Genomic DNA, 27330 nt, shown 5'->3' with positions numbered 1-27330 from the left:
AGTAACAGACTGATCCTGGAGTAACTGACTGATCCTGGAGAAACTATGACTGATCCTGGAGTAACTCTGCTATTGGAGTAACAGTCTGATTCTGGAATAACTCTGCTCTTGGAGTAACAGACTGATACTGGAGTAATAGACTGATACTGGAGTAACTCTGCTCTTGGAGTAACAGACTGTTCTTCGTGTAACTGACTGATCCTAGAGGAACTCTGCTATTGTAGTAACACGATGATCCTGGAGTAACGCTGCTCTTGGACTAACAGACCGATCCTGGATTAACAGACTGATCCTGGAGTAAATCTGCTCTTGGAGTAACCGGCTGATCGTGGAGTAAGTGACTGATACTGGAGTCACTCTAGCTGATCCTGGACTGACTGTTCCTGGAGTAACTGACTGACCCTGGAGAGACTCTGCTCTTGGAATAACCGGCTGATACTGGAGTAACTCTACTCCTGGAGTAAATCTACTCCTGGAGTAACAGACTGATCCTGGAGTAACTGACTGATCCTGGAGAAACTATGACTGATCCTGGAGTAACACTGCCAATGGAGTAACAGTCTGATTCTGGAATAACTCTGCTCTTGGAATAACTGACTGATCCTGGAGCAACAGACTGATACTGGAGTAACTCTGCTCTTGGAGAAACAGACTGTTCTTGGTGTAATTGACTGATCCTAGAGGAACTCTGCTATTGTAGTAACACGATGATCCAGGGGTAACGCTGCTATTGGACTAACAGACCGATCCTGGATTAACAGACTGATCCTGGAGTAAATCTGCTCTTGGAGTAACCGGCTGATCCTGGAGTAAGTGACTGATATTGGAGTAACTCTAGCTGATCTTGGACTGACTGTTCCTGGAGTAACTGACGGATCCTGGAGTAACAGACTGAGCCTGGAGTAAATGACGGATCCTGAGGTAACTCTGCTATTGGAATGACAGACTGATCCTGGAGTAACTCTGCTCTTGGAGTAACTGACTGATTCTGGTGTAACTGACTGATCCTAGAGTATCTCTGATCGATTTTGAGTAACTCTGTCTGATCCAGGAGTAACTCTGCTCTTGGAGTAACAGACTGATCTCGGACAAACTGACTTATCCTGGAATAACTCTGCTCTTGGAGTAACCGGCTGATCCTGTAGTAAGTGACTGATCCTGGAGTAACTCTAGCTGATCCTGGACTGACTGCTCCTGGAGTAACTGACTGACCCTGGAGAGGCTCTGCTCTTGGAATAACCGGCTGATCCTGGAGTAACTCTACTCCTGGAGCAAATCTACTCCTGGAGTAACAGACTGATCCTGGAGTAACTGACTGATCCTGGAGAAACTATGACTGATCCTGGAGTAACTTTGCTATTGGAGTAACAGTCTGATCCTGGAATAACTCTGCTCTTGGAGTAACAGACTCATCCTGGAGTAACAGACTGATACTGGAGTAACTCTGCTCTTGGAGTAACAGACTGTTCTTGGAGTAACTGACTGATCCTAGAGGAACTCTGCTATTGTAGTAACACGATGATCCTGGAGTAACTCTGCTCTTGGAGTAACAGGCAGATCTTGGAGTAACTGACTTATACTGGAATAACTCTGCTCTTGGAGTAACCGGCTGATCCTGGAGTAAGTGAATGATACGGGAGTAACTCTAGCTGATCCTGGACTGACTGTTCCTGGAGTAACTGACTGACCCTGGAGAGACTCTGCTCTTGGAATAACCGGCTGATCCTGGAGTAACGCTACTCCTGGAGTAAAACTACTCCTGGAGTAACAGACTGATCCCGGAGTAACTGACTGATCCTGGAGAAACTATGACTGATCCTGGAGTAACTGACCGATCCTGGAGTAACAGACTGATCCTGGATTAACTGACTGATTTTGGAGTAACAGACTGAGCCTGGAGTAACTGACGAATCCTGAGGTAACTCTGCTATTGGAATGACAGACTGATCCTGAAGTAACGCTGCTCTTGGAGTAACTGAATGATTCTTGAGTAACTGACTGATCCTAGAGTATCTCTGATCGATTTTGAGAAACTCTGTCTGATCCAGAAGTAACTCTGCTCTTGGTTTAACAGACTGATCTTGGAGTAACTGACTTATCCTGGAATAACTCTGCTTTTGGAGTAACCGGCTGATCCTGGAGTAAGTGACTGATCCTGGAGTAACTCTAGCTGATCCTGGACTGACTGCTCCTGGAGTAACTGACAGACCCTGGAGAGGCTCTGCTCTTGGAATAACTGGCTGATCCTGGAGTAACTCTACTCTTGGAGTAAATCTACTCCTGGAGTAACAGACTGATCCTGGAGTAAATGACTGATCCTGGAGAAACTGTGACTGATCCTGGAGTAATTTTGCTATTGGAGTAACAGGCTGATCCTGGAATAACTCTGCTCTTGGAGTAACAGACTGATCCTGGAGTAACAGACTGATACTGGAGTAACTCAGCTCTTGGAGTAAACGACTGTTTTTGGAGTAACTGACTGATCCTAGAGGAACTCTGCTATTGGAGTAACAGGCTGATCCTGGAGTAACTCTGCTCTTGTAGTAACAGGCTGATCTTGGAGTAACTGACTTATCCTGGAATAACTCTGCTCTTGGAGTAACCGGCTGATCCTCGAGTAAGTGACTGATACTGGAGTAACTCTAGCTGATCCTGGACTGACTGTTCCTGGAGAAACTGACTGACCCTGGAGAGCCTCTGCTCTTGGAATAACCGGCTGATCCTGGAGTAACTCTACTCCTGGAGTAAATCTACTCCTGGAGTAACAGACTGATCCTGGAGAAACTATGACTAATCCTGGAGTAACTCTGCTATTGGAGTAACAGTCTGATTCTGGAATAACTCTGCTCTTGGAGTAACAGACTGATCCTGGAGTAACAGACTGATACTGGAGTAACTCTGCTCTTGGAGTAACAGACTGTTCTTGGTGTAACTGACTGATCCTAGAGGAACTCTGCTATTGTAGTAACACGATGATCCAGGGGTAACGCTGCTATTGGACTAACAGACCGATCCTGGATTAACAGACTGATCCTGGAGTAAATCTGCTCTTGGAGTAACTGGCTGATCCTGGAGTAAGTGAATGATACTGGAGTAACTCTAGCTGATCTTGGACTGACTGTTCTTGGAGTAGCTGACTGACCCTGGACAGGCTCTGCTCTTGAAATAACCGGCTGATCCTGGAGTAACTCTACTCCTGGAGTAAATCTACTCCTGGAGTAACAGACTGATCCTGGAGTAACTGACAGATCCTGGAGAAACTGTGACTGATCCTGGAGTAACTCTGACTGATCCTGGAGTTACAGACTGATCCTGGAGAAACTGTGACTGATCCTGGAGTAACTCTGACTGATCCTGGAGTAACAGACTGATCCTGGAGTAAATCTGCTCTTGGAGTAACAGGCTGATATTGGAGTAACTGACCTATCCTGGAATATCTCTGCTCTTGGAGTAACCGGCTGATCCTTGAGTAATTGACTGATACTGGAGCAACTCTAGCTGATCCTGGACTGACTGTTCCTGGAATAACTGACTGACCCTGGAGAGACTCTGCTCTTGGAATAACCAGCTGATCCTGGAGTAACTCTACTCCTGGAGGAAATCTACTCCTGGAGTAACAGACTGATCCTGGAGTAACTGACTGATCCTGGAGAAACTGTGACTGATCCTGGAGTAACTCTGCTATTGGAGTAACAGTCTGATCCTGGAATAACTCTGCTCTTGGAGTAACAGACTGATCCTGGAGTAACAAGATACTGGAGTAACTCTGCTCTTGGAGTAACAGACTGTTCTTGGAGTAACTGACTGATCTTAGAGGAACTCTGCTATTGTAGTAACACGATGATCCTGGAGTAACTCTGCTCTTGGAGTAACAGGCTGATCTTGGAGTAACTGACTTATCCTGGAATAACTCTGCTCTTGGAGTAACCGGCTGATCCTGGAGTAAGTGACTGATACTGGAGTAACTCTAGCTGATCCTGGACTGACTGTTCCTGGAGTAACTGACTGACCCTGGAGAGACTCTGCTCTTGGAATAAGCGGCTGATCCTGTAGTAACTCTACTCCTGGAGTAAATCTACTCCTGGTGTAACAGACTGATCCTGGAGTAACTGACTGATCCTGGAGAAACTATGACTGATCCTGGAGTAACTCTGCTATTGGAGTAACAGTCTGATTCTGGAATAACTCTGCTCTTGGAGTAACAGACTGATCCTGGAGTAACAGACAGATACTGGAGTTCTCTGCTCTTGGAGTAACAGACTGTTCTTGGTGTAACTGACTGATCCTAGAGGAACTCTGCTATTGTAGTAACACGATGAACCTGGAGTAACTCTGCTCTTGGACTAACGGACCGATCCTGGATTAACAGACTGATCCTGGAGTAAATCTGCTCTTGGAGTAACCGGCTGATCCTGGAGTAAGTGACTGATACTGGAGTAACTCTAGCTGATCTAGGACTGACTGTTGCTGGAGTAACTGACTGACACTGGACAGGCTCTGCTCTTGAAATAACCGGCTGATCCTGGAGTAACTCTACTCCTGGAGTAAATCTACTCCTGGAGTAACAGACTGATCCTGGAGTAACTGACAGATCCTGGAGAAACTGTGACTGATCCTGGAGTAACTCTGACTGATCCTGGAGAAACTATGACTGATCCTGGAGTAACTCTGACTGATCCTGGAGTAACAGACTGATCCTGGAGTAACAGTGTGATCCTGGGGTAACGCTGCTCTTGCAGTAACAGACTGATCCTGGAGCAACTGGCTGATCCTGGAGTAACTGACTGATCCTGGAGTAACAGACTGATCCTGGAGTAACTGACTGATCTTGGAGTAAAAGACTGATCTTGGAGTAACTGACTGATCCTGAGGTAACTCTGCTATTGGCATAACTGACTGATCCTGGAGTAACTGACTGATCCTGGTGAAACTGTGACTGATCCTGGAATACCTCTGCTCTTGGAGTAACAGACTGATCCTGGAGTAACAGACTGATACTGGAGTAACTCAGCACTTGGAGTAACAGACAGTTTTTGGAGTAACTGACTGATCCTAGAGGAACTCTGCTATTGGAGTAACAGGCTGATCCTGGAGTAACTCTGCTCTTGGACTAAGAGACCGATCCTGGAGTAACAGACTGATCCTGGAGTAAATCTGCTCTTGGAGTAACAGGCTGATCTTGAACTAACTGACCTATCCTGGAATAACTCTGCTCTTGGAGTAAGCGGCTGATCCTTGAGTAATTGACTGATACTGGAGCAACTCTAGCTGGTCTTGGACTGACTGTTCCTGGAATGACTGACTGACCCTGGAGAGACTCTGCTCTTGGAATAATCGGCTGATACTGGAGTAAATCTACTCCTGGAGCAAATCCACTCCTGGAGTAACAGACTGATCCTGGAGTAACAGTGTGATCCTGGGGTAACGCTGCTCTTGGAGTAACAGACTGATCCTGGAGCAACTGGCTGATCCTGGAGTAACTGACTGATCCTGGAGTAACAGACTGATCCTGGAGTAACTGACTGATCCTGGAGTAACAGACTGATCTTGGGGTAACTGACTGATCCTGAGGTAACTCTGCTATTGGCATAACTGACTGATCCTGGAGTAACTCAGCTCTTGGAGAAGGTGACAGATTCTGGAGTAAATGACTGATCCTGGAGTAACTCTGACCAATCCTGGAGTAACTCGGATTGATCCTGGAGAAACTCTGCTCTTGGAGTAACTACTGATTTTGGAGAAACTGAATAATCCTGGAATAACTCTGCTCTTGGACTAACACTGCTCCTGAAAACATTCTGATTGATCCTGGAGTAATTGATTGATCCTGGAGAAACTCTGAGTAATCCAGGAGTAACTCGGCGATTGGAGTAACAGACTGATCCTGGAGCAACAGACGGATCCTGGAGTAAGTGACTGATCTTGGAGTAACAGACTGATCCTGGAGTAACTGACTGATCCTGGAGTAAATCTACTCCTGGAGTAACAGACTGATCCGGGAGTAACTGACTGAACTTGGAGCAACTCTGCTCTTGGATTAACCGACTGATACAGGAGTAAGTGAATGATCTTAGAGTAACAGACTGATCCTGGGGTAACTGATGGATCCTGGAGTAACAGACTGATCCTGGAGTAACTCTGACTGATCCTGGAGTAACTGACTGATCCTAGAGTAACTCTGCAATTGAAGTAACAGGCTGATCCTGGAGTAACTCTGCTCTTGGAGTAACAGACCGATCCTGGAGTACCTGACTGCTCCGGGAGTAACTGACTGAACTTGGAGCAACTCTGCTCTTGAAGTAACCGACTGATACAGGAGTAAGTGACTGATCTTAGAGTAACAGATTGATCCTGGAGTAACTGATCGATCCTGGAGTAATTGACTGATCCTGGAGTAACTCTGCAGTTGGAGTAACAGGCTGATTCTTGGAGTAACTCTGCTCTTGGAGTAACAGAATGATCCTGGAGTAAATGACTGATCCTGGAGTAGATCTGCTCTTCGAGTAACAGACAGATCTTATAGTAACCGCCAGATCCTGGAGCAACTCTCCTCTTGGAGTAACTGACTGATCATAGAGTAACTCTGCTATTGGAGTAACAGGCTGATCCTGGAGTAACAGACTGATCCTGGAGTAACTATGCTCTTGGAGTAAGAGACTGATCTACTAGTAACTGACAGATCCTGGAGTAACTCTCCTCTTGGAGTAACAGACTGATCCTGGCGCAACTGGCTGATCCTGGAGTAACTGACTGATCCCGGAGTAACAGACTGATCCTGGAGTAACTGACTGATCTGGGAGTAACAGACTGATATTGGAATAAGACTGATCCTGAGGCAACTCTGCTATTGGAATAACTGACTGATCCTGGAGTAACTCTGCTATTGGAGTAACAGTCTGATTCTGGAATAACTCTGCTCTTGGAGTAACAGACTGATCCTGGAGTAACAGACAGATACTGGAGTTCTCTGCTCTTGGAGTAACAGACTGTTCTTGGTGTAACTGACTGATCCTAGAGGAACTCTGCTATTGTAGTAACACGATGAACCTGGAGTAACTCTGCTCTTGGACTAACGGACCGATCCTGGATTAACAGTCTGATCCTGGAGTAAATCTGCTCTTGGAGTAAGCGGCTGATCCTGGAGTAAGTGACTGATACTGGAGTAACTCTAGCTGATCTAGGACTGACTGTTGCTGGAGTAACTGACTGACCCTGGACAGGCTCTGCTCTTGAAATAACCGGCTGATCCTGGAGTAACTCTACTCCTGGAGTAAATCTACTCCTGGAGTAACAGACTGATCCTGGAGTAACTGACAGATCCTGGAGAAACTGTGACTGATCCTGGAGTAACTCTGACTGATCCTGGAGAAACTATGACTGATCCTGGAGTAACTCTGACTGATCCTGGAGTAACAGACTGATCCTGGAGTAACAGTGTGATCCTGGGGTAACGCTGCTCTTGCAGTAACAGACTGATCCTGGAGCAACTGGCTGATCCTGGAGTAACTGACTGATCCTGGAGTAACAGACTGATCCTGGAGTAACTGACTGATCTTGGAGTAACAGACTGATCTTGGAGTAACTGACTGATCCTGAGGTAACTCTGCTATTGGCATAACTGACTGATCCTGGAGTAACTGACTGATCCTGGTGAAACTGTGACTGATCCTGGAATACCTCTGCTCTTGGAGTAACAGACTGATCCTGGAGTAACAGACTGATACTGGAGTAACTCAGCACTTGGAGTAACAGACAGTTTTTGGAGTAACTGACTGATCCTAGAGGAACTCTGCTATTGGAGTAACAGGCTGATCCTGGAGTAACTCTGCTCTTGGACTAAGAGACCGATCCTGGAGTAACAGACTGATCCTGGAGTAAATCTGCTCTTGGAGTAACAGGCTGATCTTGAACTAACTGACCTATCCTGGAATAACTCTGCTCTTGGAGTAAGCGGCTGATCCTTGAGTAATTGACTGATACTGGAGCAACTCTAGCTGGTCTTGGACTGACTGTTCCTGGAATGACTGACTGACCCTGGAGAGACTCTGCTCTTGGAATAATCGGCTGATACTGGAGTAAATCTACTCCTGGAGCAAATCCACTCCTGGAGTAACAGACTGATCCTGGAGTAACAGTGTGATCCTGGGGTAACGCTGCTCTTGGAGTAACAGACTGATCCTGGAGCAACTGGCTGATCCTGGAGTAACTGACTGATCCTGGAGTAACAGACTGATCCTGGAGTAACTGACTGATCCTGGAGTAACAGACTGATCTTGGGGTAACTGACTGATCCTGAGGTAACTCTGCTATTGGCATAACTGACTGATCCTGGAGTAACTCAGCTCTTGGAGAAGGTGACAGATTCTGGAGTAAATGACTGATCCTGGAGTAACTCTGACCAATCCTGGAGTAACTCGGACTGATCCTGGAGAAACTCTGCTCTTGGAGTAACTACTGATTTTGGAGAAACTGAATAATCCTGGAATAACTCTGCTCTTGGACTAACACTGCTCCTGAAAACATTCTGATTGATCCTGGAGTAATTGATTGATCCTGGAGAAACTCTGAGTAATCCAGGAGTAACTCGGCGATTGGAGTAACAGACTGATCCTGGAGCAACAGACGGATCCTGGAGTAAGTGACTGATCTTGGAGTAACAGACTGATCCTGGAGTAACTGACTGATCCTGGAGTAAATCTACTCCTGGAGTAACAGACTGATCCGGGAGTAACTGACTGAACTTGGAGCAACTCTGCTCTTGGATTAACCGACTGATACAGGAGTAAGTGAATGATCTTAGAGTAACAGACTGATCCTGGGGTAACTGATGGATCCTGGAGTAACAGACTGATCCTGGAGTAACTCTGACTGATCCTGGAGTAACTGACTGATCCTAGAGTAACTCTGCAATTGAAGTAACAGGCTGATCCTGGAGTAACTCTGCTCTTGGAGTAACAGACCGATCCTGGAGTACCTGACTGCTCCGGGAGTAACTGACTGAACTTGGAGCAACTCTGCTCTTGAAGTAACCGACTGATACAGGAGTAAGTGACTAATCTTAGAGTAACAGATTGATCCTGGAGTAACTGATCGATCCTGGAGTAATTGACTGATCCTGGAGTAACTCTGCAGTTGGAGTAACAGGCTGATTCTTGGAGTAACTCTGCTCTTGGAGTAACAGAATGATCCTGGAGTAAATGACTGATCCTGGAGTAGATCTGCTCTTCAAGTAACAGACAGATCTTATAGTAACCGCCAGATGCTGGAGCAACTCTCCTCTTGGAGTAACTGACTGATCATAGAGTAACTCTGCTATTGGAGTAACAGGCTGATCCTGGAGTAACAGACTGATCCTGGAGTAACTATGCTCTTGGAGTAAGAGACTGATCTACTAGTAACTGACAGATCCTGGAGTAACTCTCCTCTTGGAGTAACAGACTGATCCTGGCGCAACTGGCTGATCCTGGAGTAACTGACTGATCCCGGAGTAACAGACTGATCCTGGAGTAACTGACTGATCTGGGAGTAACAGACTGATATTGGAATAAGACTGATCCTGAGGCAACTCTGCTATTGGAATAACTGACTGATCCTGGAGTAACTCTGCTCTTGGAGAAGGTGACGGATTCTGGAGTAAATGACTGATCCTGGAGAAACTCTGACCGATCCTGGAGTAACTCGGACTGATCCTGGAATAACTCTGCTGTTGGAGTAACAGACTGATCATGGAGAAACTGACTCATCCTGGAATAACTCAGCTCTTGGACTAACACTAATGCTGAAAAAATTCTGATTGATCCTGGAGTAACTGACTGGTCCTGGAGTAGCTCTGACTGATCCTGGAGTAACTATCATCTCCTGGAGTAAGAATGCTCTTGGAGTAACAGACTCATCCTGGAGTAACAGACTGATACTGGAGTAACTCTGCTCTTGGAGTAACAGACTGTTCTTGGAGTAACTGACTGATCCTAGAGGAACTCTACTATTGGAGTAACACGATGATCCTGGAGTAACTCTGCTCTTGGAGTAACAGGCTGATCTTGGAGTAACTGACTTATCCTGGAATAACTCTGCTCTTGGAGTAACCGGCTGATCCTGGAGTAAGTGACTGATACTGGAGTAACTCTAGCTGATCCTGGACTGACTGTTCCTGGAGTAACTGACTGACCCTGGAGAGACTCTGCTCTTGGAATAACCGGCTGATCCTGGAGTAACTCTACTCCTGGAGTAAATCTACTCCTGGAGTAACAGACTGATCCTGGAGTAACTGACTGATCCTGGAGAAACTATGACTGATCCTGGAGTAACTCTGCTATTGGAGTAACAGTCTGATTCTGGAATAACTCTGCTCTTGGAGTAACAGACTGATCCTGGAGTAACAGACTGATACTGGAGTAACTCTGCTCTTGGAGTAACAGACTGTTCTTGGTGTAACTGACTGATCCTAGAGGAACTCTGCTATTGTAGTAACACGATGATCCAGGGGTAACACTGCTCTTGGACTAACAGACCGATCCTGGATTAACGGACTGATCCTGGAGTAAATCTGCTCTTGGAATAACCGGCTGATCCTGGAGTAAGTGACTGATACTGGAGTAACTCTAGCTGATCTTGGACTGACTGTTCCTGGAGTAACTGACTGACACTGGACAGGCTCTGCTCTTGAAATAACCGGCTGATCCTGGAGTAACTCTACTCCTGGAGTAAATCTACTCCTGGAGTAACAGACTGATCCTGGAGTAACTGACTGATCCTGGAGAAACTATGACTGATCCTGGAGTAACTCTGACTGATCCTGGAGTAACAGACTGATCCTGGAGTAACAGTGTGATCCTGGGGTAACGCTGCTCTTGGAGTAACAGACTGATCCTGGAGCAACTGGCTGATCCTGGAGTAACTGACTGATCCTGGAGTAACAGACTGATCCTGGAGTAACTGACTGATCTTGGAGTAACAGACTGATCTTGGAGTAACTGACTGATCCTGAGGTAACTCTGCTATTGGCATAACTGACTGATCCTGGAGTAAGTGACTGATCCTGGAGAAACTGTGACTGATCCTGGAGTAACTCTGCTATTGGAGTAACAGTCTGATCCTGGAATAACTCGGCTCTTGGAGTAACAGACTGATCCTGGAGTAACAGACTGATACTGAGTAACTCTGCCCTTGGAGTAACAGACTGTTCTTGGTGTAACAGACTGATCCTAGAGGAACTCTGCTATTGTAGTAACACGATGATCCTGGAGTAACTCTGCTCTTGGACTAACGGACCGATCCTGGATTAACAGACTGATCCTGGAGTAAATCTGCTCTTGGAGTAACCGGCTGATCCTGGAGTAAGTGACTGATACTGGAGTAACTCTAGCTGATCTAGGACTGACTGTTGCTGGAGTAACTGACTGACCCTGGACAGGCTCTGCTCTTGAAATAACCGGCTGATCCTGGAGTAACTCTACTCCTGGAGTAAATCTACTCCTGGAGTAACAGACTGATCCTGGAGTAACTGAGAGATCCTGGAGAAACTGTGACTGATCCTGGAGTAACTCTGACTGATCCTGGAGTAACTGACTGATCCTGGAGAAACTATGACTGATCCTGGAGTAACTCTGACTGATCCTGGAGTAACAGACTGATCCTGGAGTAACAGTGTGATCCTGGGGTAACGCTGCTCTTGGAGTAACAGACTGATCCTGGAGCGACTGGCTGATCCTGGAGTAACTGACTGATCCTGGAGTAACAGACTGATCCTGGAGTAACTGACTGATCTTGGAGTAACAGACTGATCTTGGAGTAACTGACTGATCCTGAGGTAACTTTGCTATTGGCATAACTGACTGATACTGGAGTAACTGACTGATCCTGGAGAAACTGTGACTGATCCTGGAGTAACTCTGCTATTGCAGTAACAGGCTGATCCTGGAATAACTCTGCTCTTGGAGTAACAGACTGATCCTGGAGTAACAGACTGATACTGGAGTAACTCTGCTCTTGGAGTAACAGACTGTTCTTGGTGTAACAGACTGATCCTAGAGGAACTCTGCTATTGTAGTAACACGATGATCCTGGACTAACTCTGCTCTTGGACTAACAGACCGATCCTTGATTAACAGACTGATCCTGGAGTAAATCTGCTCTTGGAGTAACCGGCTGATCCTGGAGTAAGTGACTGATACTGGAGTAACTCTAGCTGATCTAGGACTGACTGTTCCTGGAGTAACTGACTGAGCCTGGACAGGCTCTGCTCTTGAAATAACCGGCTGATCCTGGAGTAACTCTACTCCTGGAGTAAATCTACTCCTGGAGTAACAGACTGATCCTGGAGTAACTGACAGATCCTGGAGAAACTGTGACTGATCCTGGAGTAACTCTGACTGATCCTGGAGTAACAGACTGATCCTGGAGTAACTGACCGATCCTGGAGAAACTGTGACTGATCCTGGAGTAACTCTGACTGATCCTGGAGTAACAGACTGATCCTGGAGTAACAGTGTGATCCTGGGGTAACGCTGCTCTTGGAGTAACAGACTGATCCTGGAGCAACTGGCTGATCCTGGAGTAACTGACTGATCCTGGAGTATCAGACTGATCCTGGATTTAACTGACTGATCCTGGAGTAACAGACTGATCTTGGAGTAACTGACTGATCCTGAGGTAACTCTGCTATTGGCATAACTGACTGATCCTGGACTAATTCAGCTCTTGGAGAAGGTGACAGATTCTGGAGTAAATGACTGATCCTGGAGTAACTCTGACCAATCCTGGAGTAACTCGGACTGATCCTGGAGAAACTCTGCTCTTGGAGTAACTACTGATTTTGGAGAAACTGAATAATCCTGGAATAACTCTGCTCTTGGACTAACACTGCTCCTGAAAACATTCTGATTGATGCTGGAGTAATTGATTGATCCTGGAGAAACTCTGAGTAATCCAGGAGTAACTCGGCGATTGGAGTAACAGACTGATCCTGGAGCAACAGACGGTTCCTGGAGTAAGTGACTGATCTTGGAGTAACAGACTGATCCTGGAGTAACTGACTGATCCTGGAGTAAATCTACTCCTGGAGTAACAGACTGATCCGGGAGTAACTGACTGAACTTGGAGCAACTCTGCTCTTGGATTAACTGACTGATACAGGAGTAAGTGAATGATCTTAGAGTAACAGACTGATCCTGGGGTAACTGATGGATCCTGGAGTAACAGACTGATCCTGGAGTAACTCTGACTGATCCTGGTGTAACTGACTGATCCTAGAGTAACTCTGCAATTGAAGTAACAGGCTGATCCTGGAGTAACTCTGCTCTTGGAGTAACAGACTGATCCTGGAGTACCTGACTGATCCGGGAGTAACTGACTGAACTTGGAGCAACTCTGCTCTTGAAGTAACCGACTGATACAGGAGTAAGTGACTGATCTTAGAGTAACAGATTGATCCTGGAGTAACTGATGGATCCTGGAGTAACTGACTGATCCTGGAGTAACTCTGCAATTGGAGTAACAGGCTGATTCTTGGAGTAACTCTGCTCTTGGAGTAACAGAATGATCCTGGAGTAAATGACTGATCCTGGAGTAGATCTGCTCTTCGAGTAACAGACAGATCTTATAGTAACTGCCAGATCCTGGAGCAACTCTCCTCTTGGAGTAACTGACTGATCATAGAGTAACTCTGCTATTGGAGTAACAGGCTGATCCTGGAGTAACAGACTGATCCTGGAGTAACTATGCTCTTGGAGTAAGAGACTGATCTACTAGCAACTGACAGATCCTGGAGTAACTCTCCTCTTGGAGTAACAGACTGATCCTGGAGTATCTGACTGATCTGGGAGTAACAGACTGATATTGGAATAAGACTGATCCTGAGGCAACTCTGCTATTGGAATAACTGACTGATCCTGGAGTAACTCTGCTCTTGGAGAAGGTGACGGATTGTGGAGTAAATGACTGATCCTGGAGTAACTCTGACCGATCCTGGAGTAACTCGGACTGATCCTGGAATAACTCTGCTGTTGGAGTAACAGACTGATCATGGAGAAACTGACTCATCCTGGAATAACTCAGCTCTTGGACGAACACTAATGCTGAAAAAATTCTGATTGATCCTGGAGTAACTGACTGGTCCTGGAGTAGCTCTGACTGATCCTGGAGTAAATCTACTCCTGGAGTAACAGACTGATCCGGGAGTAACAGACTGAACTTGGAGCAACTCTGCTCTTGGATTCACCGACTGATACAGGAGTAAGTGAATGATCTTAGAGTGACAGACTGATCCTGGGGTAACTGATGGATCCTGGAGTAACAGACTGATCCTGGAGTAACTCTGAATGATCCTGGAGTAACTGACTGATCCTAGAGTAACTCTGCAATTGAAGTAACAGGCTGATCCTGGAGTAACTCTGCTCTTGGAGTAACAGACTGATCCTGGAGTACCTGACTGATCCGGGAGTAACTGACTGAACTTGGAGCAACTCTGCTCTTGGAGTAACCGACTGATACAGGAGTAAGTGACTGATCTTAGAGTAACAGATTGATCCTGGGGTAACTGATGGATCCTGGAGTAACTGACTGATCCTGGAGTAACACTGACTGATCCTGGAGTAACTGACTGATCCTAGAGTAACCCTGCAATTGGAGTAACACTCTGATTCTTGGAGTAACTCTGCTCTTGGAGTAACAGACTGATCCTGGAGTAAATGACTGATCCTGGAGTAACTCTGACCGAACCTGGAGTAACTCGGACTGATCCTGGAATAACTCTGCTGTTGGAGTAACAGACTGATCATGGAGTCATGGAATGATCCTGCGGTCACTCTGCTATTGGAATAACTGACTGATACTGGAGCAAGTCTGCTCTTGGAGCAACTGGCTGATTCTGGAGTAACTGACTGATCCTGAAGTATCTCTGTTTTATCCTGGTAAATCTCTGACTGAACCTGGAGTAACTCTGCTCTTGGAGAAATAGAGTGATCTTGGAGTAACTGACTTATCCTGAAATAACTCTGCTCCTGGAGTAACAGACTGATCCTCGAGTAAATCTACTCCTGGAGTAACATACTGTTCCTGGAGCAACTCTGCTCCTGGAGTAACGGGCTGATCCTGGAGTAAGTGACTGTTCCTGTAATAACTCTGACTGATCCTGGAGTGACTGCTCCTGAATTAACTGACTGACCCTGGATTCGCTCTGCTCTTGGAATAACAGGCTGAACCTGGAGTAACTCAACTCCTGGAGTAATTCTGATCCTCGAGTAAATCTACTCCTGGAGTAACAGACTGATCCTGGAGTAACTGACTGAACTTGGAGCAACTCTGCTCTTGCAGGAACCGACTGATCTTGGAGAAACTGACTGATCCTGGAGTAACTCTCCTCTTGGTGTTACAGAGTGATCCTGGAGTAACAGACTGATCCCGGAGTAACTGACTGCTCTTGGAATAACAGACTGATCCTGGAGTAATGGAATGATCCTGAGGTCACTCTGCTATTGGAATAACTAACTGATCCTGGAGCAACTCTGCTGTTGGAGTAACTGACTGATTCTGGAGTAACTGACTGATCCTGGAGTAACTCTGCTCCTGGAGTAACAGACTGATCCTTGAGTAAATCTACTCCTGGAGTAACATACTGTTCCTGGAGCAACTCTGCTCCTGGAGTAACGGGATGATCCTGGAGTAAGTGACAGATCCTATAATAACTCTGACTGATCCTGGATTGACTGCTCCTGAATTAACTGACTGACCCTGGATTCGCTCTGCTCTTGGAATAACAGGCTGAACCTGGAGTAACTCAACTCCTGGAGTAATTCTGATCCTCGAGTAAATCTACTCCTGGAGTAACAGACTGATCCTGGAGTAACTGACTGAACTTGGAGCAACTCTGCTCTTGCAGGAACCGACTGATCTTGGAGAAACTGACAGATCCTGGAGTAACTCTCCTCTTGTAGTAACAGACTGATCCTGGAGCAACTGGCTGATCCTGGATGAACTGAATGATCTTGGAATAACAGACTGATCCTGGAGTAATGGAATGATCCTGAGGTCACTCTGCTATTGGAATAACTGACTGATCCTGGAGCAACTCTGCTCTTGGAGTAAAAGACTGATCTTGGAGTAACTGTTTTATTCCTGGAATAACTCTGCTCCTGGAGTAACAGACAGATTCTTGAGTAAATCTACTCCTGGAGTAACAGACTGATCCGGGAGTAACTGACTGAACTTGGAGCAACTCTGCTCTTGGAGTAACCGACTGATACAGGAGTAAGTGACTGATCCTAGAGTAATAGACTGATCCTGGGGTATCTGATGGATCCTGGAGTAATTGACTGATCCTGGAGTAACTCTGACTGATCATGGAGTAACTGACTGATCATAGACTAACTCTGCTATTGGAGTAACAGGCTGATCCTGAAATGACAGGCTGATCCTGGAGTAACTCTACTCCTGGAGTAACTCTGATCCTGGAGTAACTGACTGATCATGGAGCAACTCTGCTCTCGGAATAATCGCCTGATACAGGAGTAAGTGACTTATCATAGAGTAACTCTCCTACTGGAGTAACAGGCTGATCCTGGAGTAACAGACTGATCCTGGAGTAACTCTGCTCTTAGTGTAACAGACTGATCTTGGAGTAACTGACAGATCCTGGAGTAACTCTCCTCTTGGAGTAACAGACTGCTCCTGGAGCAACTGGCTGATCCTGGAGTAACTGACTGATCCTGGAGTAACAGACTGATCCTTGAGTAACTGACTGATCTTGGAGTAACAGACTGATCTTGGAGTAACTGACTGATCCTGAGGTAACTCTGCTATTGGAATAACTGACTGATCGTGGAGGAACTGTGCTCTTGGAGAAGGTGACGGATTCTGGAGTAAATGACTGATCGTGGAATAACTCTGCTCTTGGAGTAACAGACTGATCTTGGAGAAACTGAATGATCCTGGAATAACTCTGCCCTTGGACTATCACTGATCCTGAAAAAATTCTGATTGATCCTGGAGAAACTGTGACTGATCCAGGAGTAACTCTGCTATTGGAGTAACAGACTGATCCTGGAGTAACCGAATGATCCTGGAGTAACTCTGCTCTTGGAGTAACAAACTGATTCTGGAGTAACAGACTTATCCTGGAGTAACCAACTGGTCCTGGAGTAGCTCTGACTGATCCTGGAGTAACTGTCCTCTCCTGGAGTAAGAATGCTCTTTGAGTAACAGACTGATCCTGGAGTAACTCTCCCCTTGGTGTTACAGAGTGATCCTGGAGTAACAGACTGATCCCGGAGTAACTGACTGCTCTTGGAATAACAGACTGATCCTGGAGTAATGGAATGATCCTGAGGTCACTCTGCTATTGGAATAACTAACTGATCCTGGAGCAACTCTGCTGTTGGAGTAACTGACTGATTCTGGAGTAACTGACTGATCCTGGAGTAACTCTGTCAGATCCTGGTAAAACTCTGACTGAACCTGGAGTAACTCTGTTCTTGGAGTAACAGAGTGATCTTGGAGTAACTGACTTATCCTGAAATAACTCTGCTCCTGGAGTAACAGAATGATCCTCGAGTAAATCTACTCCTGGAGTAACATACTGTTCCTGGAGCAACTCTGCTCCTGGATTAATGAGCTGATCCTGGAATAAGTGACTGATCCTGTAATAACTCTGACTGGTCCTGGAGTGACTGCTCCTGAATTAACTGACTGACCCTGGATTCGCCCTGCTCTTGGAATAACAGGCTGAACCTGGAGTAACTCAACTCCTGGAGTAATTCTGATCCTGGAGTAAATCTACTCCTGGAGTAACAGACTGATCCTGGAGTAACTGACTGAACTTGGAGCAACTCTGCTCTTGGAGTAACCGACTGATACAGGAGTAAGTGACTGATCTTAGAATAACAGACTGGTCCTGGGGTAACTGATGGATCCTGGAGTAACTGACTGATCGTGGAGTAACTCTGACTGATCTTGGAGTAACTGACTGATCATAGACTAACTCTGCTATTGGAGTAACAGGCTGATCCTGGAGTAACAGACTGATCCTGGAGAAACTGTGCTCCTGGAGTAACAGACTGATCCTGGAGTAATTGACAGATCCTGGAGAAACTGTGACTGATCCTGGAGTAACTCTGACTGATCCTGGAGTAACAGACTGATCCTGGAGTAACAGTGTGATCCTGGGGTAACGCTGCTCTTGGAGTAACAGACTGATCCTGGAGCAACTGGCTGATCCTGGAGTAACTGACTGATCCTCGAGTAACAGACTGATCCTGGAGTAACTGACTGATCTTGGAGTAACAGACTGATCTTGGAGTAACTGACTGATCCTGAGGTAACTCTGCTATTGGCATAACTGACTGATCCTGGAGTAGCTCAGCTCTTGGAGAAGGTGACAGATTCTGGAGTAAATGACTGATCCTGGAGTAACTCTGACCAATCCTGGAGTAACTCGGACTGATCCTGGAGAAACTCTGCTCTTGGAGTAACTACTGATTTTGGAGAAACTGAATAATCCTGGAATAACTCTGCTCTTGGACTAACACTGCTCCTGAAAACATTCTGATTGATCCTGGAGTAATTGATTGATCCTGGAGAAACTCTGAGTAATCCAGGAGTAACTCGGCGATTGGAGTAACAGACTGATCCTGGAGCAACAGACGGATCCTGGAGTAAGTGACTGATCTTGGAGTAACTCTGACCGATCCTGGAGTAACTCGGACTGATCCTGGAATAACTCTGCTGTTGGAGTAACAGACTGATCATGGAGAAACTGACTCATCCTGGAATAAATCTGCTCTTGGACTAACACTGATGCTGAAAAAATTCTGATTGATCCTGGAGTAACTGACTGGTCCTGGAGTAGCTCTGACTGATCCTGGAGTACCTATCATCTCCTGGAGTAAGAATGCTCTTGGAGTAACAGACTGATCCTGGAGTAACTCTCCCCTTGGTGTTACAGAGTGATCCTGGAGTAACAGACTGATCCTGGAGTAACTGACTGATCTTGGAGTAACAGACTGATCCTGGAGTAATGGAATGATCCTGAGGTCACTCTGCTATTGGAATAACTGACTGATCCTGGAGCAACTCTGCTCTTGGAACAACTGATTGATTCTGGAGTAACTGACTAATCCTGGAGTAACTCTGCTTTAACCTGGTAAATCTCTGACTGAACCTGGTGTAACTCTGCTCTTGGAGTAACAGAATGATGTTGGAGTAACTGACTTATCCTGAAATAACTCTGCTCCTGGAGTAACAGACTGATCCTCGAGTAAATCTACTCCTGGAGTAAATGACTGTTCCTGGAGCAACTCTGCTCCTGGAGTAACGGGCTGATCCTGGAGTAAGTGACTGATCCTGTAATAACTCTGACTGATCCTGGAGTGACTGCTCCTGAATTAACTGACTGACCCTGGATTCGCCCTGCTCTTGGAATAACAGGCTGAACCTGGAGTAACTGACTGAACTTGGAGCAACTCTGCTCTTGGAGTAACCGACTGATACACGAGTAAGTGTCTGATCTTAGAATAACAGACTGGTCCTGGGGTAACTGATGGATCCTGGAGTAACTGACTGATCGTGGAGTAACTCTGACTGATCTTGGAGTTACTGACTGATCATAGAGTAACTCTGCTATTGGAGTAACAGGCTGATCCTGGAATAACAGACTGATCCTGGAGAAACTGTGACTGATCCTGGAGTAACTCTGACTGATCATTGAGTAACAGACTGATCCTGGAGCAACTGGCTGATCCTAGAGTAACTGACTGATCCTGGAGTAACAGACTGATCCTGGAATAACTGACTGATCTTGGAGTAACAGACTGATCTTGGAGTAACTGACTGATCCTGAGGTAACTCTGCTATTGGCATAACTGACTGATCCTGGAGTAACTCAGCTCTTGGAGAAGGTGACAGATTCTGGAGTAAATGACTGATCCTGGAGTAACTCTGACCAATCCTGGAGTAACTCGGATTGATCCTGGAGAAACTCTGCTCTTGGAGTAACTACTGATTTTGGAGAAACTGAATAATCCTGGAATAACTCTGCTCTTGGACTAACACTGCTCCTGAAAACATTCTGATTGATCCTGGAGTAATTGATTGATCCTGGAGAAACTCTGAGTAATCCAGGAGTAACTCGGCGATTGGAGTAACTGACTGATCCTGGAGCAACAGACGGATCCTGGAGTAAGTGACTGATCTTGGAGTAACAGACTGATCCTGGAGTAACTGACTGATCCTGGAGTAAATCTACTCCTGGAGTAACAGACTGATCCGGGAGTAACTGACTGAACTTGGAGCAACTCTGCTCTTGGATTAACTGACTGATACAGGAGTAAGTGAATGATCTTAGAGTAACAGATTGATCCTGGGGTAACTGATGGATCCTGGAGTAACAGACTGATCCTGGAGTAACTCTGACTGATCCTGGAGTAACTGACTGATCCTAGAGTAACTCTGCAATTGAAGTAACAGGCTGATCCTGGAGTAACTCTGCTCTTGGAGTAACAGACCGATCCTGGAGTACCTGACTGATCCGGGAGTAACTGACTGAACTTGGAGCAACTCTGCTCTTGAAGTAACCGACTGATACAGGAGTAAGTGACTGATCTTAGAGTAACAGATTGATCCTGGAGTAACTGATGGATCCTGGAGTAATTGACTGATCCTGGAGTAACTCTGCAGTTGGAGTAACAGGCTGATTCTTGGAGTAACTCTGCTCTTGGAGTAACAGAATGATCCTGGAGTAAATGACTGATCCTGGAGTAGATCTGCTCTTCGAGTAACAGACAGATCTTATAGTAACCGCCAGATCCTGGAGCAACTCTCCTCTTGGAGTAACTGACTGATCATAGAGTAACTCTGCTATTGGAGTAACAGGCTGATCCTGGGTAACAGACTGATCCTGGAGTAACTCTGCTATTGGTGTAACAGAGCGATCCTGGAGTAACTGACAGATCCTGGAGTAACTCTCCTCTTGGAGTAACAGACTGATCCTGGCGCAACTGGCTGATCCTGGAGTAACTGACTGATCCCGGAGTAACAGACTGATCCTGGAGTAACTGACTGATCTTGGAGTAACAGACTGATCTTGGAGTAAGACTGATCCTGAGGCAACTCTGCTATTGGAATAACTGACTGATCCTGGAGTAACTCTGCTGTTGGAGAAGGTGACGGATTCTGGAGTAAATGACTGATCCTGGAGTAACTCTGACCGATCCTGGAGTAACTCGGACTGATCCTGGAATAACTCTGCTGTTGGAGTAACAGACTGATCATGGAGAAACTGACTCATCCTGGAATAACTCTGCTCTTGGACTAACACTGATGCTGAAAAAATTCTGATTGATCCTGGAGTAACTGACTGGTCCTGGAGTAGCTCTGACTGATCCTGGAGTAACTATCATCTCCTGGAGTAAGAATGCTCTTGGAGTAACAGACTGATCCTGGAGTAACTCTCCCCTTGGTGTTACAGAGTGATCCTGGAGTAACAGACTGATCCTAGAGTAACTGACTGATCTTGGAGTAACAGACTGATCCTGGAGTAATGGAATGATCCTGAGGTCACTCTGCTATTGGAATAACTGACTGATCCTGGAGCAACTCTGCTCTTGGAACAACTGATTGATTCTGGAGTAACTGACTGATCCTGGAGTAACTCTGCTTTATCCTGGTAAATCTCTGACTGAACCTGGAGTAACTCTGCTCTTGGAGTAACAGGATGATCTTGGAGTAACTGACTTATCCTGAAATAACTCTGCTCCTGGAGTAACAGACTGATCCTCGAGTAAATCTACTCCTGGAGTAACATACTGTTCCTGGAGCAACTCTACTCCTGGAGTAATGGGCTGATCCTGGAGTAAGTGACTGATCCTGTAATAACTCTGACTGATCCTGGAGTGACTGCTCCTGAATTAACTGACTGACCCTGGATTCGCCCTGCTCTTGGAATAACAGGCTGAACCTGGAGTAACTCAACTCCTGGAGTAATTCTGATCCAGGAGTAAATCTACTCCTGGAGTAACAGACTGATCCTGGAGTAACTGACTGAACTTGGAGCTACTCTGCTCTTGGAGTAACCAACTGATACAGGAGTAAGTGACTGATCTTAGAATAACAGACTGGTCCTGAGGTAACTGATGGATCCTGGAGTAACTGACTGATCGTGGAGTAACTCTGACTGATCTTGGTGTAACTGACTGATCATAGAGTAACTCTGCTATTGGAGTAACAGGCTGATCCTGGAGTAACAGACTGATCCTGGAGAAACTGTGCTCTTGGAGTAACAGACTGATCCTGGAGTAACTGACTGATCCTGGAGAAACTGTGACTTATCCTGGAGTAGCTCTGACTGACCATGGAGTAACAGACTGATCCAGGAGTAACAGTGTGATCCTTGGGTAATGCTGCTCTTGGAGTAACAGACTGATCCTGGAGCAACTGGCTGATCCTGGAGTAACTGACTGATCCTGCAGTAACAGACTGATCCTGGAGTAACTGACTGATCTTGGAGTAACAGACTGATCTTGGAGTAACTGACTGATCCTGAGGTAACTCTGCTATTGGCATAACTGACTGATCCTGGAGTAACTCAGCTCTTGGAGAAGGTGACAGATTCTGGAGTAAATGACTGATCCTGGAGTAACTCTGATAAATCCTGGAGTAACTCGGACTGATCCTGGAGAAACTCTGCTCTTGGAGTAACTACTGATTTTGGAGAAACTGAATAATCCTGGAATAACTCTGCTCTTGGACTAACACTGCTCCTGAAAACATTCTGATTGATCCTGGAGTAATTGATTGATCCTGGAGAAACTCTGAGTAATCCAGGAGTAACTCGGCGATTGGAGTAACAGACTGATCCTGGAGCAACAGACGGATCCTGGAGTAAGTGACTGATCTTGGAGTAACAGACTGATCCTGGAGTAAGTGACTGATCCTGGAGTAAATCTACTCCTGGAGTAACAGACTGATCCGGGAGTAACTGACTGAACTTGGAGCAACTCTGCTCTTGGATTAACTGACTGATACAGGAGTAAGTGAATGATCTTAGAGTAACAGATTGATCCTGGGGTAACTGATGGATCCTGGAGTAACTGACTGATCCTGGAGTAACACTGACTGATCCTGGAGAAACTGTAACTGATCCTAGAGTAACTCTGCAATTGGAGTAAGAGTCTGATTCTAGGAGTAACTCTGCTCTTGGAGTAACAGACTGATCCTGGAGTAAATGACTGATCCTGGAGTAGCTCTGCTCTTCGAGTAACAGACAGAAATTGGAGTAACCGACAGATCCTGGAGTAACTCTCCTCTTGGAGTAACTGACTGATCATAGAGTAACTCTGCTATTGGAGTAACAGGCTGATCCTGGAGTAACAGACTGATCTTGGAGTAACTTTGCTCTTGGAGTAAGAGACTGATCTACTAGTAACTGACAGATCCTGGAGTAACTCTCCTCTTGGAGTAACAGACTGATCCTGGCGCAACTGGCTGATCCTGGAGTAACTGACTGATCCCGGAGTAACAGACTGATCCTGGAGTAAATCTGCTCTTGGAGTAACAGGCTGATCTTGGAGTAACTGACCTATCCTGGAATAACTCTGCTCTTGGAGTAACCGGCTGATCCTTGAGTAATTGACTGATACTGGAGCAACTCTAGCTGATCCTGGAATGACTGTTCCTAGAATAACTGACTGACCCTGGACAGACTCTGCTCTTGGAATAACCAGCTGATCCTGGAGTAACTCTACTCCTGGAGCAAATCTACTCCTGGAGTAACAGAATGATCCTGGAGTAACTGACTGATCTGGAGAAACTGTGACTGATCCTGGAGTAACTCTGCTATTGGAGTAACAGTCTGATACTGGAATAACTCTGCTCTTGGAGTAACAGACTGATCCTGGAGTAACAGACTGATACTGGAGTAACTCTGCTCTTGGAGTAACAGACTGTTCTTGGAGTAACTGACTGATCCTAGAGGAACTCTGCTATTGGAGTAACACGCTGATCCTGGAGTAACTCTGCTCTTGGAGTAACAGTCTGATGTTGGAGTAACTGACTTATCCTGGAATAACTCTGCTCTTGGAGTAACCGGCTGATCCTCGAGTAAGTGACTGATAATGGAGTCACTCTAGCTGATCCTGGACTGACTGTTCCTGGAGTAACTGACTGACCCTGGAGAGACTCTGCTCTTGGAATAAGCGGCTGATCCTGGAGTAACTCTACTCCTGGAGTAAATCTACTCCTGGAGTAACAGACTGATCCTGGAGTAACTGACTGATCCTGGAGAAACTATGACTGATCCTGGAGTAACTCTGCTATTGGAGTAAAAGTCTGATTCTGGAATAACTCTGCTCTGGGAGTAACAGACTGATCCTGGAGTAACAGACTGATACTGGAGTAACTCTGCTCTTGGAGTAACAGACTGTTCTTGGTGTAAGTGACTTATCCTAGAGGAACTCTGCTATTGTAGTAACACGATGATCCTGGAGTAAATCTGCTCTTGGACTAACTGACCGATCCTGGATTAACGGACTGATCCTGGAGTAAATCTGCTCTTGGAGTAACCGGCTAATCCTGGAGTAAGTGACTGATACTGGAGTAACTCTAGCTGATCTTGGACTGACTGTTCCTGGAGTAACTGACGGATCCTGGAGTAACAGAATGATCCTGGAGTAACTGACTGATCTTGGAGTAACATACTGAGCCTGGAGTAACTGATGGATCCTGAGGTAACTCTGCTATTGGAATGACAGACTGATCCTGGAGTAACTCTGCTCTTGGAGTAACTGACTGATTCTAGAGTAACTGACGGATCTAGAGTATCTCTGAGTGATTTTGAGTAACTCTGTCTGATCCAGGAGTAACTCTGCTCTTGGAGTAACAGACTGATCTTGAAATAACTGACTTATCCTGGAATAACTCTGCTCTTGGAGTAACCTGCTTATCCTGGAGTAAGTGACTGATCCTGGAGTAACTCTAGCTGATCCTGGACTGACTGCTCCTGGAGTAACTGACTGACCCTGGAGAGGCTCTGCTCTTGGAATAACTTGCTGATCCTGGAGTAACTCTACTCTTGGAGTAAATCTACTCCTGGAGTAACAGACTGATCCTGGAGTAACTGACTGATCCTGGAGAAACTATGACTGATCCTGGAGTAACTCTGCTATTGGAGTAACAGTCTGATTCTGGAATAACTCTGCTCTTGGAGTAATAGACTGGTACTGGAGTAATAGACTGATACTGGAGTAACTCTGCTCTTGGAGTAACAGACTGTTCTTCGTGTAACTGACTGATCCTAGAGGAACTCTGCTATTGTAGTAACACGATGATCCTGGAGTAACGCTGCTCTTGGACTAACAGACCGATCCTGGATTAACAGACTGATCCTGGAGTAAATCTGCTCTTGGAGTAACTGGCTGATCGTGGAGTAAGTGACTGATACTGGAGTCACTCTAGCTGATCCTGGACTGACTGTTCCTGGAGTAACTGACTGACCCTGGAGAGACTCTGCTCTTGGAATAACCGGCTGATCCTGGAGTAACTCTACTCCTGGAGTAAATCTACTCCTGGAGTAACAGACTGATCCTGGAGTAACTGACTGATCCTGGAGAAACTATGACTGATCCTGGAGTAACACTGCCAATGGAGTAACAGTCTGATTCTGGAATAACTCTGCTCTTGGAATAACTGACTGATCCTGGAGCAACAGACTGATACTGGAGTAACTCTGCTCTTGGAGAAACAGACTGTTCTTGGTGTAATTGACTGATCCTAGAGGAACTCTGCTATTGTAGTAACACGATGATCCTGGAGTAACTCTGCTCTTGGACTAACTGACCGATCCTGGATTAACCGCCTGATCCTGGAGTAAATCTGCTCTTGGAGTAACCGGCTGATCCTGGAGTAAGTGACTGATATTGGAGTAACTCTAGCTGATCTTGGACTGACTGTTCCTGGAGTAACTGACGGATCCTGGAGTAACAGACTGAGCCTGGAGTAAATGACGGATCCTGAGGTAACTCTGCTATTGGAATGACAGACTGATCCTGGAGTAACTCTGCTCTTGGAGTAACTGACTGATTCTGGTGTAACTGACTGATCCTAGAGTATCTCTGATCGATTTTGAGTAACTCTGTCTGATCCAGGAGTAACTCTGCTCTTGGAGTAACAGACTGATCTCGGACAAACTGACTTATCCTGGAATAACTCTGCTCTTGGAGTAACCGGCTGATCCTGTAGTAAGTGACTGATCCTGGAGTAACTCTAGCTGATCCTGGACTGACTGCTCCTGGAGTAACTGACTGACCCTGGAGAGGCTCTGCTCTTGGAATAACCGGCTGATCCTGGAGTAACTCTACTCCTGGAGCAAATCTACTCCTGGAGTAACAGACTGATCCTGGAGTAACTGACTGATCCTGGAGAAACTATGACTGATCCTGGAGTAACTTTGCTATTGGAGTAACAGTCTGATCCTGGAATAACTCTGCTCTTGGAGTAACAGACTCATCCTGGAGTAACAGACTGATACTGGAGTAACTCTGCTCTTGGAGTAACAGACTGTTCTTGGAGTAACTGACTGATCCTAGAGGAACTCTGCTATTGTAGTAACACGATGATCCTGGAGTAACTCTGCTCTTGGAGTAACAGGCAGATCTTGGAGTAACTGACTTATACTGGAATAACTCTGCTCTTGGAGTAACCGGCTGATCCTGGAGTAAGTGAATGATACGGGAGTAACTCTAGCTGATCCTGGACTGACTGTTCCTGGAGTAACTGACTGACCCTGGAGAGACTCTGCTCTTGGAATAACCGGCTGATCCTGGAGTAACGCTACTCCTGGAGTAAAACTACTCCTGGAGTAACAGACTGATCCCGGAGTAACTGACTGATCCTGGAGAAACTATGACTGATCCTGGAGTAACTGACCGATCCTGGAGTAACAGACTGATCCTGGATTAACTGACTGATCTTGGAGTAACAGACTGAGCCTGGAGTAACTGACGAATCCTGAGGTAACTCTGCTATTGGAATGACAGACTGATCCTGGAGTAACGCTGCTCTTGGAGTAACTGAATGATTCTTGAGTAACTGACTGATCCTAGAGTATCTCTGATCGATTTTGAGAAACTCTGTCTGATCCAGGAGTAACTCTGCTCTTGGTTTAACAGACTGATCTTGGAGTAACTGACTTATCCTGGAATAACTCTGCTTTTGGAGTAACCGGCTGATCCTGGAGTAAGTGACTGATCCTGGAGTAACTCTAGCTGATCCTGGACTGACTGCTCCTGGAGTAACTGACAGACCCTGGAGAGGCTCTGCTCTTGGAATAACTGGCTGATCCTGGAG

This window comes from Carcharodon carcharias, chromosome 3, assembly GCF_017639515.1.
Source record: "Carcharodon carcharias isolate sCarCar2 chromosome 3, sCarCar2.pri, whole genome shotgun sequence".
Lineage (NCBI taxonomy): Eukaryota > Metazoa > Chordata > Chondrichthyes > Lamniformes > Lamnidae > Carcharodon > Carcharodon carcharias.
Note: the sequence above shows the minus strand (reverse complement) of the source record.